The sequence below is a fragment of the Lissotriton vulgaris genome, chromosome 5 (genome assembly GCF_964263255.1).
Source record: "Lissotriton vulgaris chromosome 5, aLisVul1.2, whole genome shotgun sequence".
NCBI classification, from domain to species: Eukaryota; Metazoa; Chordata; class Amphibia; order Caudata; family Salamandridae; genus Lissotriton; species Lissotriton vulgaris.
In genome coordinates this window covers 1,882,509,240-1,882,526,998 of record NC_141693.1, presented here as the reverse complement: position 1 = coordinate 1,882,526,998, position 17,759 = coordinate 1,882,509,240, and positions in this window count along the sequence as shown.

The following is a 17,759-nucleotide window of genomic DNA, read 5'->3' as shown; positions in this document are numbered from 1 at the left end:
TTCCCTTTTGAGGTCCCAGTTTATGCGCCAATTGAATCCCATAGGAAAGATCGTTAGGATTTAGGTTGAGTGTTATCCAATACTAGGGGGGCTGTATGTCTGAAAGATATTAAAATCTCGGTTGGTAGATTTTCTGGAAAAAGATTGATTAATATTGCTCGATATGAGGTCCAAAGGGATACCAAACCCAGAGGGGAGGAGAAGGTGGCCCAGTGGAGTTGGGTAGCTGGTTCACTGAATGCTTTCAAAGAAAATATAAAGCTCCCTATGCTGCGGAGGTATCCATTTGGGAAACATTTTGTCCTGGAACTTGGCTGGTGTAGGAAACCCCAGCTCTAAGCTAAGTCCCCTAATGACATATGATCCAAAGGTAATTTGCCTTCAGGAAACATGGAGCTGTGTAAATTCTAATATTGAGATTTTGTTGTCGTCTGTTGTACAGCAAAACCTTCAGTAAAAGGTCAAGCAAGTGGAGGTCTAGCTATCTTATGCAGTAAGGCAATATCTCAGGCCTTCACAATTGGTAGGATTTATAAATGTTGCGGACAAAGACACTTTGCACATGTTTTATCATTTTACAAAATGAAAACCCTGCCTGTACTGAGTTACGCCTGTGAATCAGTGGATGAACAGCAGTGGGATTTTTTTGAGAAGGTGGAAGGGCGCATTTGGCATCAAATTTGGAATTTGAATCGCCAGCCTCCATAGCAGCGATCCAGCTTGCATTTGGACCCCTCTCGACTTATGTGCTCGCCATGGCTGAATGCTTACGATGGAGTAATGCCCTACTGAATAGTTTTGAGAACCCTTTACGGGTAGCACTAAGACAGGAAATAGTTTCTCTTCAGGAAATATGAGAAAGCCACCAACTTACTTGAAATTGGGCATAGTGGCGTAGGCTCTCCACCAAACAAGTTTTGAAAACTCTAATTAAAAAAACAATTTACAAAGTCTGCTGTAAAAGAGATACTGTATTGTGTTCATGGCATTCCAGTAAAGACCCAATAGTGGGGAGTAGTATTTATAAACAACCTCAACCGTATATTATATGGAATCTTCCCCATGGGTGCGCAGAACTATCCTGTTGCTAAGGTTGAATTTGATACTCTTGCAAATCATAACAGGGGCATGGGAGGGATTAGCCAGGCAGGACAGACTGTGTCACCTATGTGGATACAGGGTGCAGGATCTAAATAATGTTTTATTTGTCTGTCCCCCACTACAACCATACGGCGTTGTTTTTTTAAGATCACAGTTTCTAAAATACAACATCGCCACAGCCGAGGAGGCCCGGATAGTCTCCTGGGCCCCACTTCCGAATCGTTTTGTTTAAAAAAAAAAATGTTTTTTTAAACAATTCTTAAGTATATTTTAGAGAAGGGCTAATGTGTTGTGTTTAGCTGTGGTATGTTGAACAGGGTCCCCTTTAGGCAACATTCCTTGCATATTATAAGTAGAATTTTATGTTCTTTGAAGTGTGCAGTTGAAGTTGTTATAGTATCTAATAGAGTATTTCCCATTTGTACTGATTAAGTTAGCGTTGTATTTTAAAGGATTTGTGAAATTGGTTTTATACTTGCGCACTTGCGACATCTTGTACTTTTATTGTATGAGTATGTCCAATGGTGCTATGAATTTTGTACTGTACAAGGAAATCTGTAACTGTTAGGTCTTTGTATGTATTTAATCTTGTTATTAAGCTCTGGATGATTTGGTATAAAGGAGTTTTGTTGTATATTTTATGTGGAAATCTTTGGAGATCCAAATCATAATAAAAACTGATTGATTTCAAATCACAAATTCTTGTATTTGCTTACTTTCATCAGGTATGTGCAAACAACAATGCTGAACCTTCAGCATCTTGCAGACGGCGCCTTTCTCTGCAAGATAATTTGTGTAATGCTTAACGATTTTGCAAAACCATGATTCTAACAGCCGCCAATTCTGTATTTACAACTAATAGGGTTCTAGAAGTACCACTTGCAAGCCTGTTGGCAACCGTTGAAAGCTTTCTAATCTTTTCATCATTTATTATGATCCATTTGAAAAACTGAAATACATTTTCAACAAATCAGAATCATCATACAGCTCTACCACCTAAGCACTGACCCACTACATGAATATTGATTCAGCCCCATCCGACCCAATGTCATCCGGAGGTGTCTGAACAAAGTAGTTACATAAACAACAATGAACCATTGTGAATGAATGTAATACTGCTTGCAAGTAGAAAGTCCTTTGAGGAAATAGTATAGTAGTGAGTGTAGTAAATGGATAGAGGCTTCTTGAAGGTTAATCCAGTTTATTGTACAGAGACAGCTTACACAACCACCACGAACAGATGCACAGCTGTAACTGATCTCACTAGAACATTACACTCCCAAGGATCCCTAAGAATCCTCAGGCAGTAAGAACCAAAACAATTCTAAATAGAACATAGGAAGGGAAGTACACAGATGAAGAGAGGGAGGAGTACAGAATGGAATACTACACACCTTCCCCCCTAAAAAAAACAAAAAAAACAAAAAAAAAAAAAACTTAACGGTAGTAATCATGCAACTTTACAGGAGTATGCTTTACACGAACACTTTTCCTAAGAGAGGAATTATCATCATTAGAAGTCACAGGACAAGGTATGGAAACATTTCTACTAACAGGGTCATTGCCAATGCTAAGAGGTGGTCCAGTGATCACGTTACCGTTGTCAGGAATGGATGTACTGCAGTTATTAGACACAGGAAGAACAGGATCAAGAGTCTGGTTCTCAGAGTCAAAAGAGTTAAACAAAGGAGAAGAAGATGCATCATTTTGATCACACAAAATCTTAGCAGTGGTAAAATCATTAGAAGAGGATGGTGCAGAGTGGGATTCCACATTAGAAGGATTTGAACCTTTACACAAAGAAACCCTTCTGAAATTCCATATTTTCCCATCCTCAACTCTCACAGCCTTTGAAAATACTTCAACAACCTTGCAAGGATCCGACCACTTACTCCACTTATGGTCAAAAGCTCTGCCTAATTTCACACGGACGAAATCACCCACCCTGACCTTCTGACCGGAGCTTTTGGTAGACAAAAAGTTGGCTTTCATTTTTTCTTGATATTTCAAAACTCTGTCTTTAACACAAGCAGGGTCTACAGAGGGATCAACCGGTAATTTAACTTTCATCCACCAAGGCAAGAGTTTGGAGCCAGGCTTCCTGCCTCTAAGCAATTCAAAAGGTGAAAACCCTGTAACAGAGTTGGGTGAAGTGCGGTAAGACAGTAAGGTGGAACGCAGGGTTTTTTTCCAGTCTAGGTTGCTTTTAACAGCCAGCTGAATGGACTCTTTAATGACGCGGTTAAAGCGTTCCGTTTGACCATTAGCTTGTGGGTTATAATTCGACACCCTTTTGTGCACGATGCCGCACCTCTGGATGAATGACAGAAATTCTTTGCTTATAAATTGCGGGCCATTGTCCGACACTATCTCCGCGGGAATGCCTTCCCTGCAGAAAACTTCATCAAGAAATTGGATAATTTGAGTGGAACCAACCTTGTCGACAATTTTTAGTTCTGGCCACTTAGAAAAATAATCGATGAGGACCAGGCCAAATACATTTTGCTGGGAAGACAAATTAAGAGGTCCAATTATGTCAATGCCCAATTTCTTCCAGGGGCAAGAGGCAAATTCAATGGGAGTAGTGGCAACAGACAAGGGTTTAACGGTTTTGTCACTTTTGTCGCAAGGGGGGCATGAGCGAACCCATTTGTCAACCATTCTGTCAACACCAGGCCACCAGTAGAACTCGCGTATGCGCCTTTTTGTGCCAGACATGCCCATATGGCCTTCATGGGCCATGGAAATAATTCTTTCTCTCAAAGAAGTGGGGGGAATGATTTTGTCACTACGAAACACGAAACCTTGGTCAAACATGAGTTCGTCATTTACCTTAAAAAAAGAGAGAATGTCCCCAGATAAGTATCGTTCACGAGGCCAACCATATTGTAAGTACCTGGTTAAGGAAGCAAGGTCAGAATCATTCGCCATGGCTTCCCTCCAGTCGACTTCAGATATGCTAGGCGAAACACCAGTTGGACCACAATCGTTGACATCGTCGATGTTAGAAACAACATCAGACTCATTGTTCCAACTAACAGAAAAAATATAATTTACTAAAGGCAACCTGGACATGCAGTCGGCGTGCACGTTTAACCGTCCAGGGACATATTCCACAGTGCATTGAAATTCTTGCAATTTGGCTGCAAGACGTGCTAGGCGCGCTGTTAAGGTCCTGCCACCACCAGCTGCCAGCATATTGATAAGAGGTTTATGGTCGGTTCTTAAACAGAACCTGGTTCCCCAAAGAAATTGCCTAAAATGTTCAGAGGCCCAGGTGCAAGCTAGTAGCTCTTTTTCAATTGTGGAGTAATTGAACTCAGCGCCCCGCAAGGTTCTTGAAGCATATGACACAACATACTCTTCGCCCTTGTCTTTTTGCATCAAGACAGAACCTAGGCCAACATTGCTCGCATCCACACACACTATGCATTCTTTTCCTAAATCAAAAGGTCTTAAGAAAGGAGCACTAATGATTTCTTGTTTAAGTAATTCGAAAGCATGTTGCTGATCGTTATTCCACAAAAACTTCACATCTTTCTTCAACAACATTCTGAGGGGGTGGACCTTGGAAGCATAATCTTTGACGAATTTACTATAAAATTCTGTGAGACCAAGGAAGGAAACAAGTTGGTCTTTGTTCAAAGGAGCAGGGGCTTCGGATATACTCTTGACGTGATTGAGTTTGGGTTTGATTCCTAGCGCTGAAATCTCGTGGCCTAAGTATTCAACCTGACTTTGTCTGAATTTGCATTTAGACAGTTTAAGAGTGAGACCAAAATCTTGTACACTTTTTAAAACTTTAGCCAAATTTTTATCATGCTCCTCAAAATCTTTTCCATGTACCAAGATGTCGTCCTGGAATGCAATTGCACCCTCACATCCTTCCAGAAGTGTCTTCATGAGGCGTTGGAATACGGAGGCTGCGCTAGCTAGACCAAAGGGCATACGACGGTACTGAAACAAACCTTCAGGTGTAATAAAAGTAGTTAGGAATTTGGAGTCCTCATGTAAAATCACCTGATGGTAGGCGCTGGTTAGATCAAGTGTGGAAAAGACACAGGCGCCAGAAAGAGTGGAGATGAGCTCATGTATGTTGGGTAAAGGATGTCTGTCGATCCAGATCTCCTTGTTTAAGCTGCGGAGATCTACACACAGACGAAGCTCACCATTGCTTTTAAGGGATAAAACAACGGGCGAAACCCATGGGGATGACTCGACTGGTTCAATGATTTTTTTTGAAACTAAGTCAGATAAAATTAACTTTAATTTATCACGGTAGGCCAAGGGTACATTTCTGACCCTATGTCGGACAGGAACAGCTGATTCTTTAAGGATAATGCGGTGTTTAAAATTGGCGAACACACCCAAATTATCATTAAAAATACACGGAAAGTCTCTTTTTAGTTGGGAGATAAAGTCATTTTCCGGAGGGACTACATATACAGGAGGGGAAGCATTGGGATCAAGTTTGATCCCTAGATCGAACTGATGGGGCCAACATAAGATAGATGCTCCTTTAGAGGAGACGTAAACCTTCCCCTTGATAGTCCTATCTTTGAAGCTGATCTCTGCCCACATAAAACCTTCAAGGCCTATCTTCTTCCCAGTATACCCACCGGGATGTATGTCGGGTGGTGACAGTTCTTTTGGAGACCAAAACTTGTCGAAAACATCTTTGCCTATTATGGTGTACCAAGCACAAGAGTCAATGAGCATGGAGATTTCTACACCATTAATAAGAATGATGTCACTAGGAAAACCTTTGCATTCGGTATCACCAACACACAACATCGTGTTAATTTCAGAAGGTTGTTCACAGTCATCATACTCATCATGTGATAAAAAATTTACTTTCTGTGTGGATTTGCACATTTTAGTAAAATGGCCTGACTTCTTGCATTTAACACAAATTTTGTTCCAAGCAGGACACCCTTTGTAATTTCCCACATGGTCATTAGCACCACATCTATAACAAATTATGGGAGACCTTCTTTGGAAATTTCTGTTGTCTCTGCTAAAGTTGTCTCTTCTAGTGATATTGGAAGTAGGTTTCCTGTAGTTTGGGGAGTTCCTGACTAATGAAACCTCCGGGATCGTTACTTTAGTTTTAATGTCATGGCCTCTTATTTCATTAACGAACAATTCCGACTGCTCAATACCTTTTGCAATGTTTAGGACAGCGTTAAGAGAGGTCTCAGTGCCCATCCACAAACGTTCCTGTATCTTTTTACTTTTTGTACGCATCATGATTTGGTCCCTTAAAACTTGATCAAAGTCAATGGTTTCAAAGGAACAAGAACTAGCTAGAGTGCGTAGAGCAGCTACATATGTTTCTATAGATTCATCTTCTTTTTGAATTCTAGAGTAAAATTTAAAACGTTCCATCACAGTATTGATTTTCCTGCCAAATCTAATGCTTAATTGCTTGACAACAACCTCAAATACATTTACATCACCAGCACCAGAGTTGTCAATAGGTGGAAGACTCTCTAGTTCTTTAAGACCGGCACCACCTAGACAATTTTTAAGTAAGGCAAGTTTCCTTTTAGGAGAACAGCCGTCTTCTTCTACCACATCAACATAAGCTAAGAAAGTAGGATACCAAAGGTCCCATTCTACTTTGGGATCACCAGCTGAAGGTAGAAAATGTGCAGGTGAAATTACGTTGTTCGACATTTTTTTTTGAATATTGTTAAAAACACCCAAAGGAAAGAACAAGGGAAATGAAAATCACAGTTATTTTGGTTGGACAAATTGTCAAAAACACAGTAGTAACACAATAGGAGTCTATGGTACCTTTTCTGCTTTCAATACAGTTTCTTCGTAACAAAACCATAAGCAGGAGACAGGCTGCAGAACATAATGGTCAAAATTAGGTAAATAAGTGTGGTAAATATCGATGGGTAAATGAATTACATAAATAATAGTGACGTTAAAAAAGTTAAGAAAACGGGACTCCGATCGGCGTTTTGTTGCTGTGGTGATCCAAGATGGCCGCTGGAACGCAGCGCTGTGCGTGAAAGTGGAGCGCTGACGGATGACGTGGATGCACGCAGAGAGAGCGTGTAGCGATGACGCGTCTGATCCAAAGAAGAATTCCGGCAGCGAGTGGAGCGCACGCGAAGGACTAGGTGAGTCTCGTGTGCTTTTTTCTTTTTTAAAAAATGCGCTTGAGAGATAAAGTTGTAGCAAATGCCCAAAAGTTCCACGGAGACACAGCAGAAGGTAGATCTCACATGGAAACCAATCAAGAGAACATATGAGATGAAAGTCTCAAGATTGTAGGCACGGATCGCCCGAAGTCTTAAATTAACATGCAAAATACGGAGAAACAGCCGCAGGTGCAATCAAGGCACGTTAAGTTAGGAATGCTGCCGCTGGTGTTATAATTTAACACATAAGAATCATTTAAAGAGTACCTTTATAAAATTCACGCTGTAAACGCTGTAAACACTGTAAACGGTGAACGCTGTCTCCACACTGGATTTTCTTCTTCTTTTTCTTTTGTTGAGAAGTAAAAAAAAAAAACGGGTTCTGTTGAGCTTCAGGCTTGATATCCCGATCGTCGCCAGAATATGTAGTAAATGGATAGAGGCTTCTTGAAGGTTAATCCAGTTTATTGTACAGAGACAGCTTACACAACCACCACGAACAGATGCACAGCTGTAACTGATCTCACTAGAACATTACACTCCCAAGGATCCCTAAGAATCCTCAGGCAGTAAGAACCAAAACAATTCTAAATAGAACATAGGAAGGGAAGTACACAGATGAAGAGAGGGAGGAGTACAGAATGGAATACTACAGTGAGCCCATGGTAGAGAATCTCCTTTGAGAATAGTGTCATTCAGAAATAAACAAACATTACTTGCTTGGATTTATGCAGCAGAAATAACTAACAGTAAATTCAATATCCATTTTGAATGGCATCAAGGCCAAGCTGAGGATTAGTTAGCATGAGCCAGGTAAATGTACTTCAAGAGATCATATGAAAAATATTTCAAAGGCAGTAGCATCATCACATATGTGAATTTGAGCACACTGTGATTTATAGACATTCGTGATTAATACAAAAAACACTTCCTCAACTTCACCATTCTTATGATTGTATAATCACTAAAACCCTCAACTAACTATAATACAGTCAGTATAATGTTCTACTTCCTGCGTTTCAATTCTTCCAACATCTTAAGTTAATTATATACTCAATTTCTGGCATCTTCTGTCTCCAGCTCACCTCTTCCTTTTGGTTGACATATTTTTCTCTTTACACCCGCATTTTTAGTTCTTTAGCCAAGAGTAGATTTGAATAGCCATTTCTGTTCTTCAGTCTCATTACAAGACGCCTCTACTGAGGCAGCCGCGCTTTTTACGAATGACATTGATTGATTTTTTAAAGTATTAGTTAAGGAAATATGAACTAGAGAGGTAGAACGATTGCAGAAATTAACACAATAATCACAGGTGTTAATATGATCCTTACCATGTCCCCACCCAAGCTCTCAAACCACTCACCAACTTTTCTAACACGTTCTCCAATCTCCCCAACCCTGGAACCCACCGATTCCCATAATCCATACTCTTCGAAAGCTTTGACTTCCTTCACAAGATACATTAGTTATATTAGAGACATGAGCATTAATAAGTATACTGTTATTGGGAATGAAGGTGCAGCACTCTCTCATCTTCAAAACCTTGGAAACTCCACCTTTGTTCGCCAGATGGATATCTACCACTAGGCGGTTATACATAATTATCGTGGGCATAGCAATCAGCTAATTTGTATTAATGCGCCAGCAGTGTTAGAAGCAAGCAGAACCACCAGTGTAGATAATCTTGTAATTTTCACATAATTCATTGCCATTCCAATAGATGGATTCATAACCCCTTATACATACAGCACAGTCTGTTCAAAACCTTCTTTCACTCTTTTCAAACCAACAGCATCACTCATCTCGTTTACATGGTAAATGCAAGGGAATACCACAGCAAGATAACTGGAACCCACTCAATTAAGAGGTAGGTTAAAATAAGCACGTAGGTTAAAATAAGCAGACTTGCCACACAAATAAAAAATCCTTTAAGAATTTGTTCTTCACCAACTAGAATCATTCATAATATTCACAGCATCGATTAGCACATTTGTGTAACCTTGCAGAAATTCCTTATAACAAATGTGTATGTGATGCACTGTTCTACTCCCACCATTTTAATGGCAAGTTTATTTGGCATCATTTCTCTACCGTTCAATTCACTGCTTTTGGTATTGAGTTTTCACCATACAATGTTTTATAAGAAGTACAAAATTCCTTCCATTGCGGATACACATTGTCCCAAGTGGGACTCACACTAGAGAAACCTCAATTTGCTGCACCTAAAACAGGACTGGCACTCATCAATAGCATTCAGATGTAAGTTTCAAGTCAAACACGACTCAGTAGCCCTCACAGTGCATTCTGGTCAATATAGTCCATATTTTACAAAGTGCCTTTTAGATTCACCACTTACTGCACAAATTTCACCTTCTAATTGCTTTCATAACACTCTTCGGTGAGGATATGTCCCTACTCCCAGCTTCCTTGTTGCAGCCCTAGATGTTGTTTCATTGTGTGATTTTCTTCTAGGACAGCTGGACAACATGCACAGAGTCACTAATGTAGCCCACACTATTGGCTTCTTAAATGCACAGCTCTAGTTTATTTCTCTCTAACAGAAAGATCTTTAGCCCACACTATAGGATATGAAAGTACTAAAATTAAATCAGGAAAAATGAACAATATTTATTTGTAAACTTTGGGTCAGTTCAAACAGGATTTGTCACTATAAAATAGTGCATTTATGGATATATAATCTCACGTATTTAATTTGTTGTAAATAAAAAAACACATACAACTGCATACAAGTTAATACAAAGTTCACTATTGTAGAGGTACAGCTACAATAATTGAAGCAGCTGCTACTTATAAGACACAATGAAAGGCCGGTGGAATGTGATAAAGTAGCAAAATCTGTTTTCCAGCATCTCAACTGCACCGTGACTGCCTACACATTCTTCCCTCTCATTTTTCTTTTTAAAATGTGTGATGAAAGAGTTCTTCCCAAATTTCTTAAGTGGTGACAGTTTAAAGTGCAAACAAATTAAATTTGCCAAATACAGCATATTAACAAACTACATAAAATAGATTTTTGTTTTCATATGGTGGCTTTTTCGAATACAAAAAGCATATTATGAAACCTTTGATAAAGTACTTAGACATACTATGCATGGGGTGAGAATATTCCCTACTTATAATAATCAATGGAGATCTTCTGAATAAGGACTATAATGTCTCCACTGAAGGTTTTTCTGTTAGGAATTTTAATATTTTTTCAAAAAGAATGAGAGTTCACTTAAAAACCATAATTTCTCTTCAGCATAGTATTTTCAGTAATGTTTCTATTTATATACGTGTGTGTCCAGGCTATGTATCCTCTGCAGTTGAATGCATACATAGAGTGTTTGGCCACCTGCAGCAGGCTTTCGACGCCAAGCCCAGCTTGCAACTCCACTATCTATCACTACCTTTGGCTTGGGTGCCAGCAGGGTCTTTCATCATATGTAGCTGCGTAGGTTGCAGGCCTGTTTTTTGGGCCCCGACTCTCACCGAGTCCCAGTACTCTCAAGAGCCTACTATGCACAACCTAAGACCACGTGCATTTTCATGAATAAACTGCTGCTTTAAATATGCGGCTGGCTCTGGCAGCATCCGTTCTGACATCAAAACTCTCAAATGTAATAAGTTATTTCAATTGAGCGGTTACATCATTTCTTTATATTAGGCGACTGGGTGCGTCACAAGATGCCTTTTATAAAAATAAATTAGAGACAGGTTTTTAAGCAGGGATTGAGGAATTCCATGCATTATATATGGGATAAAGTAACCGCTACTGTATAAGGATACTGCAAGTTAACGAAGAGTTCCATGACACATAATGTATAGGGGGATGAGTAATCCCATATAATTCTATGTTTACCTTTTCTACGAAATCTATGTATTAGTAAAAATAAAGTATTTCCATATAGGAGCGGGAAATGAAATATATGTAGTTACAATAGAAACTGTGATAAATGCATCTTTCATTTATTCATCAATCAACGCTTTGTCTTGGCAAATAGCCATACAATAGCTTCAGATACATGAAAATGAAATAGAAGACATTACATGAAGAAGCACTGTTTCTTTGTAAAATGTGGAACGGAGTTTTACCATACTTTATTAGCACAGCTTTGAGGGATTGTTGCTGTTTGAGCCGTGCAGCATCTGCTGTAAATGCAGGCCTGAGTGAGGCCTCGTTTATGATAATGGGCACAGTGTGGGCACTAGGTCAGAAGTGCCAGAGATGATTCTTAGTGAGAACCAGAGGAGAGGATTACACATTTCTTTCTTCCCCTTTATTACACAGCAGTTACTTCCAAATAACAGTCAGTAAAAACAAAACATTGAACTGCATCCCCTATCAACCACTGGAGCATCCATAGTAACAGTCCTCCAATCACAGAACGGTCCCTTGTGTATACATATATATATATGAATGATGCCCTTTCCCCGTTCCTATGTCTTCACTGCTCATCAATTGTCAGTTATCTTTTTGGGCATTGCTAGTTATTATCCTTGAGGCTATACAGAGTTTTATACATCTATTGATATTCTTGAGTATTTGCGCACCATAGGCATTTGTGCCTGAGCGCGTTCATTATTCTGCCTCGCGGGATCTCTAGGTGCTGCTGTTTTGCACGTCATAGGACTTGTAAGGTGCACCGCGGCCTGTCAGGGTGGCCCTGGATGCTCCCTCATCAAGTATAATGGGGTTACCCAGTGACCCTCAGATCCTGGGTATCTGAAATCTAAGGTAAGGTAGGTTCTGTCGGGAGGAAAATAATTACTTTAACTTGGTCATAAACATATGTACAAGAAACGAAAAGGAACCCACCTAGATTGATGTAATCAAAAAGAATTGTATTAGTGAAATAATTTACTAATACAATTCTTTTTGATTACATCAATCTAGGTGTGTTCCTTTTCATTTCTTGTACATATGTTTATAACCAAGTTAAAGTAATTATTTTCCTCACCACAGGAACCTACCTTACCTTAGATTTCTGGATGCTCCCTCGGGCACGCGTGGCACGTATGATCCCTGCTGAGGTTTTGTTGTACTTATTCCTGCTGCTCAGCCTAGAATGTTTGGTGTGAGAGCTTGTTAGAATGTTGAGTGTGTAAGACTGTCAGTTGGATTAAGGGCTGAGTGGCAGGAGGCTGCTCCTGGTGGGGTTTTATCCTCTTATTCTAATCTTACCATCTTACCTGAATAAACTACTTACAAGGAACTACAAGAACTACGCTACCCTCTTTTACCACATTTTGGCGACTTTTGGACCTACTAGTACCACTTTAAAAGGAACTGAAATCTACATGAAAAGGATATTCAAGAAAACACAACAGTAACAGAGAACTCATAGAAACAAGGTAAAATACTCTAAAATTTAAAGTTTTGTTTAATCTTTCTGGGACCACAAGACCCCACCAGTGACCCCGAAATCGGTCGCCCTAAGCCCTAAGAGTGTCAGATCAAGCTGTGATGATCAAGGTCAAAAGCCACTGTAAGAGTCGCACAGTGAAGTAATGACTACTGACGTTGTGAGCTGACAAGTTTTGACCTTTTAAGTACTGTTGACAGCAATTGAGCAAAGATCCAAGTTTTCTGCTTTGGAGGAAGCTATCACTCATATGGCATATACTGTGAGGGGTAGCCCTGGTTTCTGGTAATCGCCGAGTCGAGTCTGCCAGAGGTATTCGGGGGCAAATATCGAGCCTCTGCGTTGGTTGTTACAGTGATTTTAAGCCCTTCTGCTGTTTGCTTTAACATTGTACCCTTATTTCAACTCTTTGAGCCACGTTCAAGATTTACCATCTCTCTTTATTGCTCAACAGCATTTTGTGACATTTCGAGTTGTTCATTAGACAAGGTTAATTAAGAACAGAGGTTCGGACCCGGTGTTCAACATTTTATTTTGGTGTTTATTCGGAGAAAACAGCAAATTTTACATCAAGTTATATGCGCTGTCATTCTTGTGTTTTAAATTTTGATTTGGCCGCCTGCCGCTTACCTTCTTTTGTTTGTGGCGCAGAGTCTCCGTTCTATGATTTTTCTCTACGTCACTTTCACTAAAGTTGGTCAAGGACGCACTAACGTGCCGTGAGCCACACAGGACTACGCTACTTGCAGATTCCCTTGTGCCTTCCTCCGACCAACCCTCGATTGATGTCACTCTGCGGCGGAACTCTGAACGAAGCTTTGATCCTCAGCCAAGTGGCTGCTGATGCCACCTGGTGGCCAATGGTATCATGTATCAATATTTTTCATGAGAATTAGTGAGGGTGAGGCACTATTTTATTGACAGAAAGGCATTTTTTGTAGTGACAATTCGTTTGACTAATGTGCTCTCACCCATATTACCATGGAGTCCTTCAGGGACCGTGAAAACTCAAATTGCCATTATGAAGAAGAGGAATGGCCCCCTGAAGGGTGCAGATTACCTGTGGGGGTGGCTAGAGTCCTCTTGCAAGCTATTTCAAAGGCTCTTTCTGCTCAACAGGAACAGATTGATAGAATAGCTGAACAGATTCCCAGAGTTTTTGGTGACCCCTAGACCAGTAGTAGCGGGTGCTAATCGACAGGCCTCCTTTTTGTCCAAAAAGGCATTGGAGTGTGATGCGGGCACATGGAGGGCTTCAACAAATTTCGTAAAGTCTTCTTAAGCGTGCGTGCATGCTCAAGAATGCACCCTCCCAGTGAAAACTGCAACTTAATCACGCCAATTTCTGAACCCTACTCTGGGTTTCCCAAGAGATAGGAGGCTGATACAGATGAGGAAAATTCCAAGGAGCTGGACTCCAGTAGGCCCTGGTGCAAGAGCCCGGCCACTCAGATATGTTCTAGCCAGAGGTTCTTCATCATGGTTGTAGGACAGAACCACGCATACAATTACCACGCATGCCTTTACTACATATCAATATAACGCATGCAGCATTACCACTCAAGCATTTACAACAAACCTTTGTACAATGCATATCCTTTTATCATGCATGGCTTTATCACAAAATCTTCGTTGTAAAGGCATGGTTGGTAAAGGCATTTACATGCTGGAAATTTGGCATGAATGGTACCGGCCGGGTTAGGCTGCAGAGTGAAGTAGGGAAATCACAGGAGGCAGCAGAGTGAAGGCTGTAGCTAAAGGGAGTGATTCTGGGGATGCAGACTGCAGGGGGACCGAAAGGTACTCACATGGTCAGTTTTTCCTGGTGGAGTCTAGCACCTGTGTAGCCTGCACTTTTTAACCAGAGAATCATGGCTCTCCAGGGGGTGCTCAGAGGTCCCTAAGCTACACCTGAAGTGCTGGTGCTACACTGGTTCAGTAGTGACACTTTGTCCCCGGAGCTTCTCTGCACCGTCCCCCTCTACCAAACAATTACTATTATCCTGGAAGTAATAGGGTGAAACAGGAGGTGAGGATGTGCAGTGAAAATAATTTATGCAGGCTATTCTTTACATGAGCCCAGTCTTCACTCTTGTGTACCCCAAATTCTCCAGGCCCTGCGAGTGACTAGCAATGTGTTACCCTTGTGGATCTCCATACTTCTCTCTCCTCTCTCTCCCCTTTTTGATTCTTTCACCTCCTAACTGTCTCTCAGTGACATAGAAAAAGGAAGCAAGGGAAAAAACATTCTACCCTATTGTTTGCTTGCATGCGCTTCACATGATATCACATGATATCATATGAAGGAGCTCTCACTGCTTTTTACCAGATGTGGACTGAACGCTGACTTACGGCAGACATTTTAGCAAGGAACTCTTCTTCTGAACGATTCTACCCTTTTGTTAGTTTGTGTGCCCATCACAGGATTTCTTAGGAAGGAGTTCTTATTGCATTTCACCAGATGCAAACTGAACGCAGAATTATGGCAGACATCTCTAAGAGCTTTTCTTAGTGCGTGGCTGTATTTACTGTCATTATTATCTGTATTTGCCTTTACCACAAATATGCCTTTATCATGCATGCCTTTAGAATGAAATTCGTTGAAAAGGCATGGGTGGTAAAGGCATGTTCGTGGTAAAGGCATATGTGCAGTAATGGCTCTGTGGTAACTGTCAAGCGCGGTTATAACAGCGTTGTCATGACTGTTTCCCCTTTATCCTCTCAGGACTCGGAGAGGATTTTGGAGCAGAAAGTGGCAGACTATGTCGTCAATAAGATGTAGCAACCTTTGGAGAAGGACATGAGGGCTTGATTGAGGGCAGAGACCACAGATCCTCACTCTTTGAAAAAATGGAATTGACACCAGAGATCAACACTAAGCTATGTACTTTCTTTGGGAAATATATGAAAGATACCAAAAAGGGTCTTGACCAGGTGGTGAGGTCCTGCTAAGCTGAGCTCCTTGATGTCGTGGGCCCTCTCACAAAAATAACAAAACTTGCAGAGCAGTCCAACCGCTCAGGGTCGCCCATGTCTACAGACATCGTGGCAGGCTGGGCAAAGAGAGTTGTTTGCTTTTAGGCAATGCCACCTATGCCCTGTCAGTGGAGAGATGCAGATCACTTCTTATAAAGATTGATCCCAAACTGGGGGAGCTAGCTATATCCGAGGCATAGCGCAAGGAAATCTCTTCAGAGTAACTTTTGTTAAAGAGTTGGATACATTTGTAGCCACTTTCTCTGCTCTGGCCCAATCATCTATCAGAAATTCTTTCCCAGGAAAGGTTTTTGTCGTGCCCGGAAGAGGCAGGGGTCACTATTCTGGCTGTTCCTTCCAATAAGGCTCCTGTAGAAGTCAACCCAAATAGAATAACGGATAGCCGATAGACGCTAAGGGACCTACTTTCCCAATAGAGGCACTGGCAGAGACAGAGGAAAGAGGGTAAGTTGAGGTGGGGCAAACACCCCAGGAGGCTTTACCAAAAAGGATTAACCTTTCTTTCCCTTGAGACCTAGGGGGGAGGCATCAATGGTTTGTAAACAAATGGAGGGAAAAAACCTCAGACCCATGGGTGATAGAAACAGTTTGGGGTTTCACATAAAATCCCATGGATCCCCCACACAGATGGTACGCCCTAGCCCCTTGAGTTTCTCAATCCAAGAGACGAGCTTGATAGACAAAGAGATTGCTGACCTTTTATCCAAAAACGTGATTTGAAGGTCAGTACTACACCCAAAGGGGTTTTTATGCAACATTTTCTTAGTAGAGAAAATAGGGAAGAGCTTCAGACTGGCCATAAAGAATTCAACAAGTGGCTGGTTAATAGGCACATCAAAATGGAAGGTATTCACCTCTTGCAGGATATCCTCCTGACAAGGTATTTTATTGGATGTACCATGTTCCAACGCATACTATTACAACTACCTACCGTTACAACGTGACCATTACAACGCATACCATTACAACGCATAGCGCTTTGAGGTGCTGGATAGTGGTAAGTATAATTTACTATTCTAACTCCAGTCCCCGTGGACCCTAGGGAAGGTGTTGGATAGTAAATTATACTCATTCCCTATCCTAGAGCGCCCCCCAGCGCAATGCGTTGTAATGGTATGCGCTGTAAAAGTCGCGTTGTAATGGTAGTGCGGAGTAAAAGATGCGTTGTAACGGGTGTATACCATTTTATTGGATGGTAAGATTGGACCTAAAGGATGCGTAGCTCACTGCCCCTATTTCCCCCCTCACAGACAGTGCCTGCAGTTCTCCTGGAGGGGATAGATTTACGAATTCCAGACATTCCTTTACGGCCTATCCTCTGCCTCACAATGCTTCACCAAGCTTCTTCTCCTGGTAGTAGAGGTTCTGAGAACGAAAGGGATAAGACTGATCATTTATCTGGACGATATCCTGTTGATGGACCAATCTCAGCATCAACTACAATCCAATTTGAACATGACTACTGCCCTTCTGCAGGAGGAAGAATTTGTGATCAACAGTCAGAAATCAGAACTGGTTCTTACACAGATGTCCTTTTTTGGCTTTCTAATAGATTTAAATCTTGCTACTCTGAGTCTGCCAGAGATAAAGGTCTCCAACATAAATCAGGAGCTGATGAAAATATTGAGATGGGACAGAGTTTCTATCTGGCAGTTAGCCAGGATTTTGGGGTTGTTGTCCTCATCAATCCAAGCCATCTCCTGGGCCCTGCAGGGAGAAACAACTGAGAAGGTTAGAGTCCAGATATATCTTATGAATCAATATTAAGGAGCCCAATGAACTCAATATTGATAAAGAAATGCAATGCTTTAGAGTAAAGTATTATATTACACTAGAAAAGATGTTTTTTAAACATTTTTTACAATTACAGGAGTGCACTTGGAGTAGGTGGTAAACAGCACTATGTACAGATGAGATTGCTGCAGCTTCCAATGAAGATAATTAAGTAAAGCAACCAGTGAAGGGAAATTTGACCACTTGGGTAATCACCTGTTAGGTTTGTTGCATTACAGAGGAGATAGAGAGGATATCTAAAGTGCCCATTACGGCGTAATCTAGGACACCATGAATCAATGTGCTTTTGTGTATTGACATGCATAATTTAATTTCGATCGATTATAATATTTTGTTTGTGTATAAG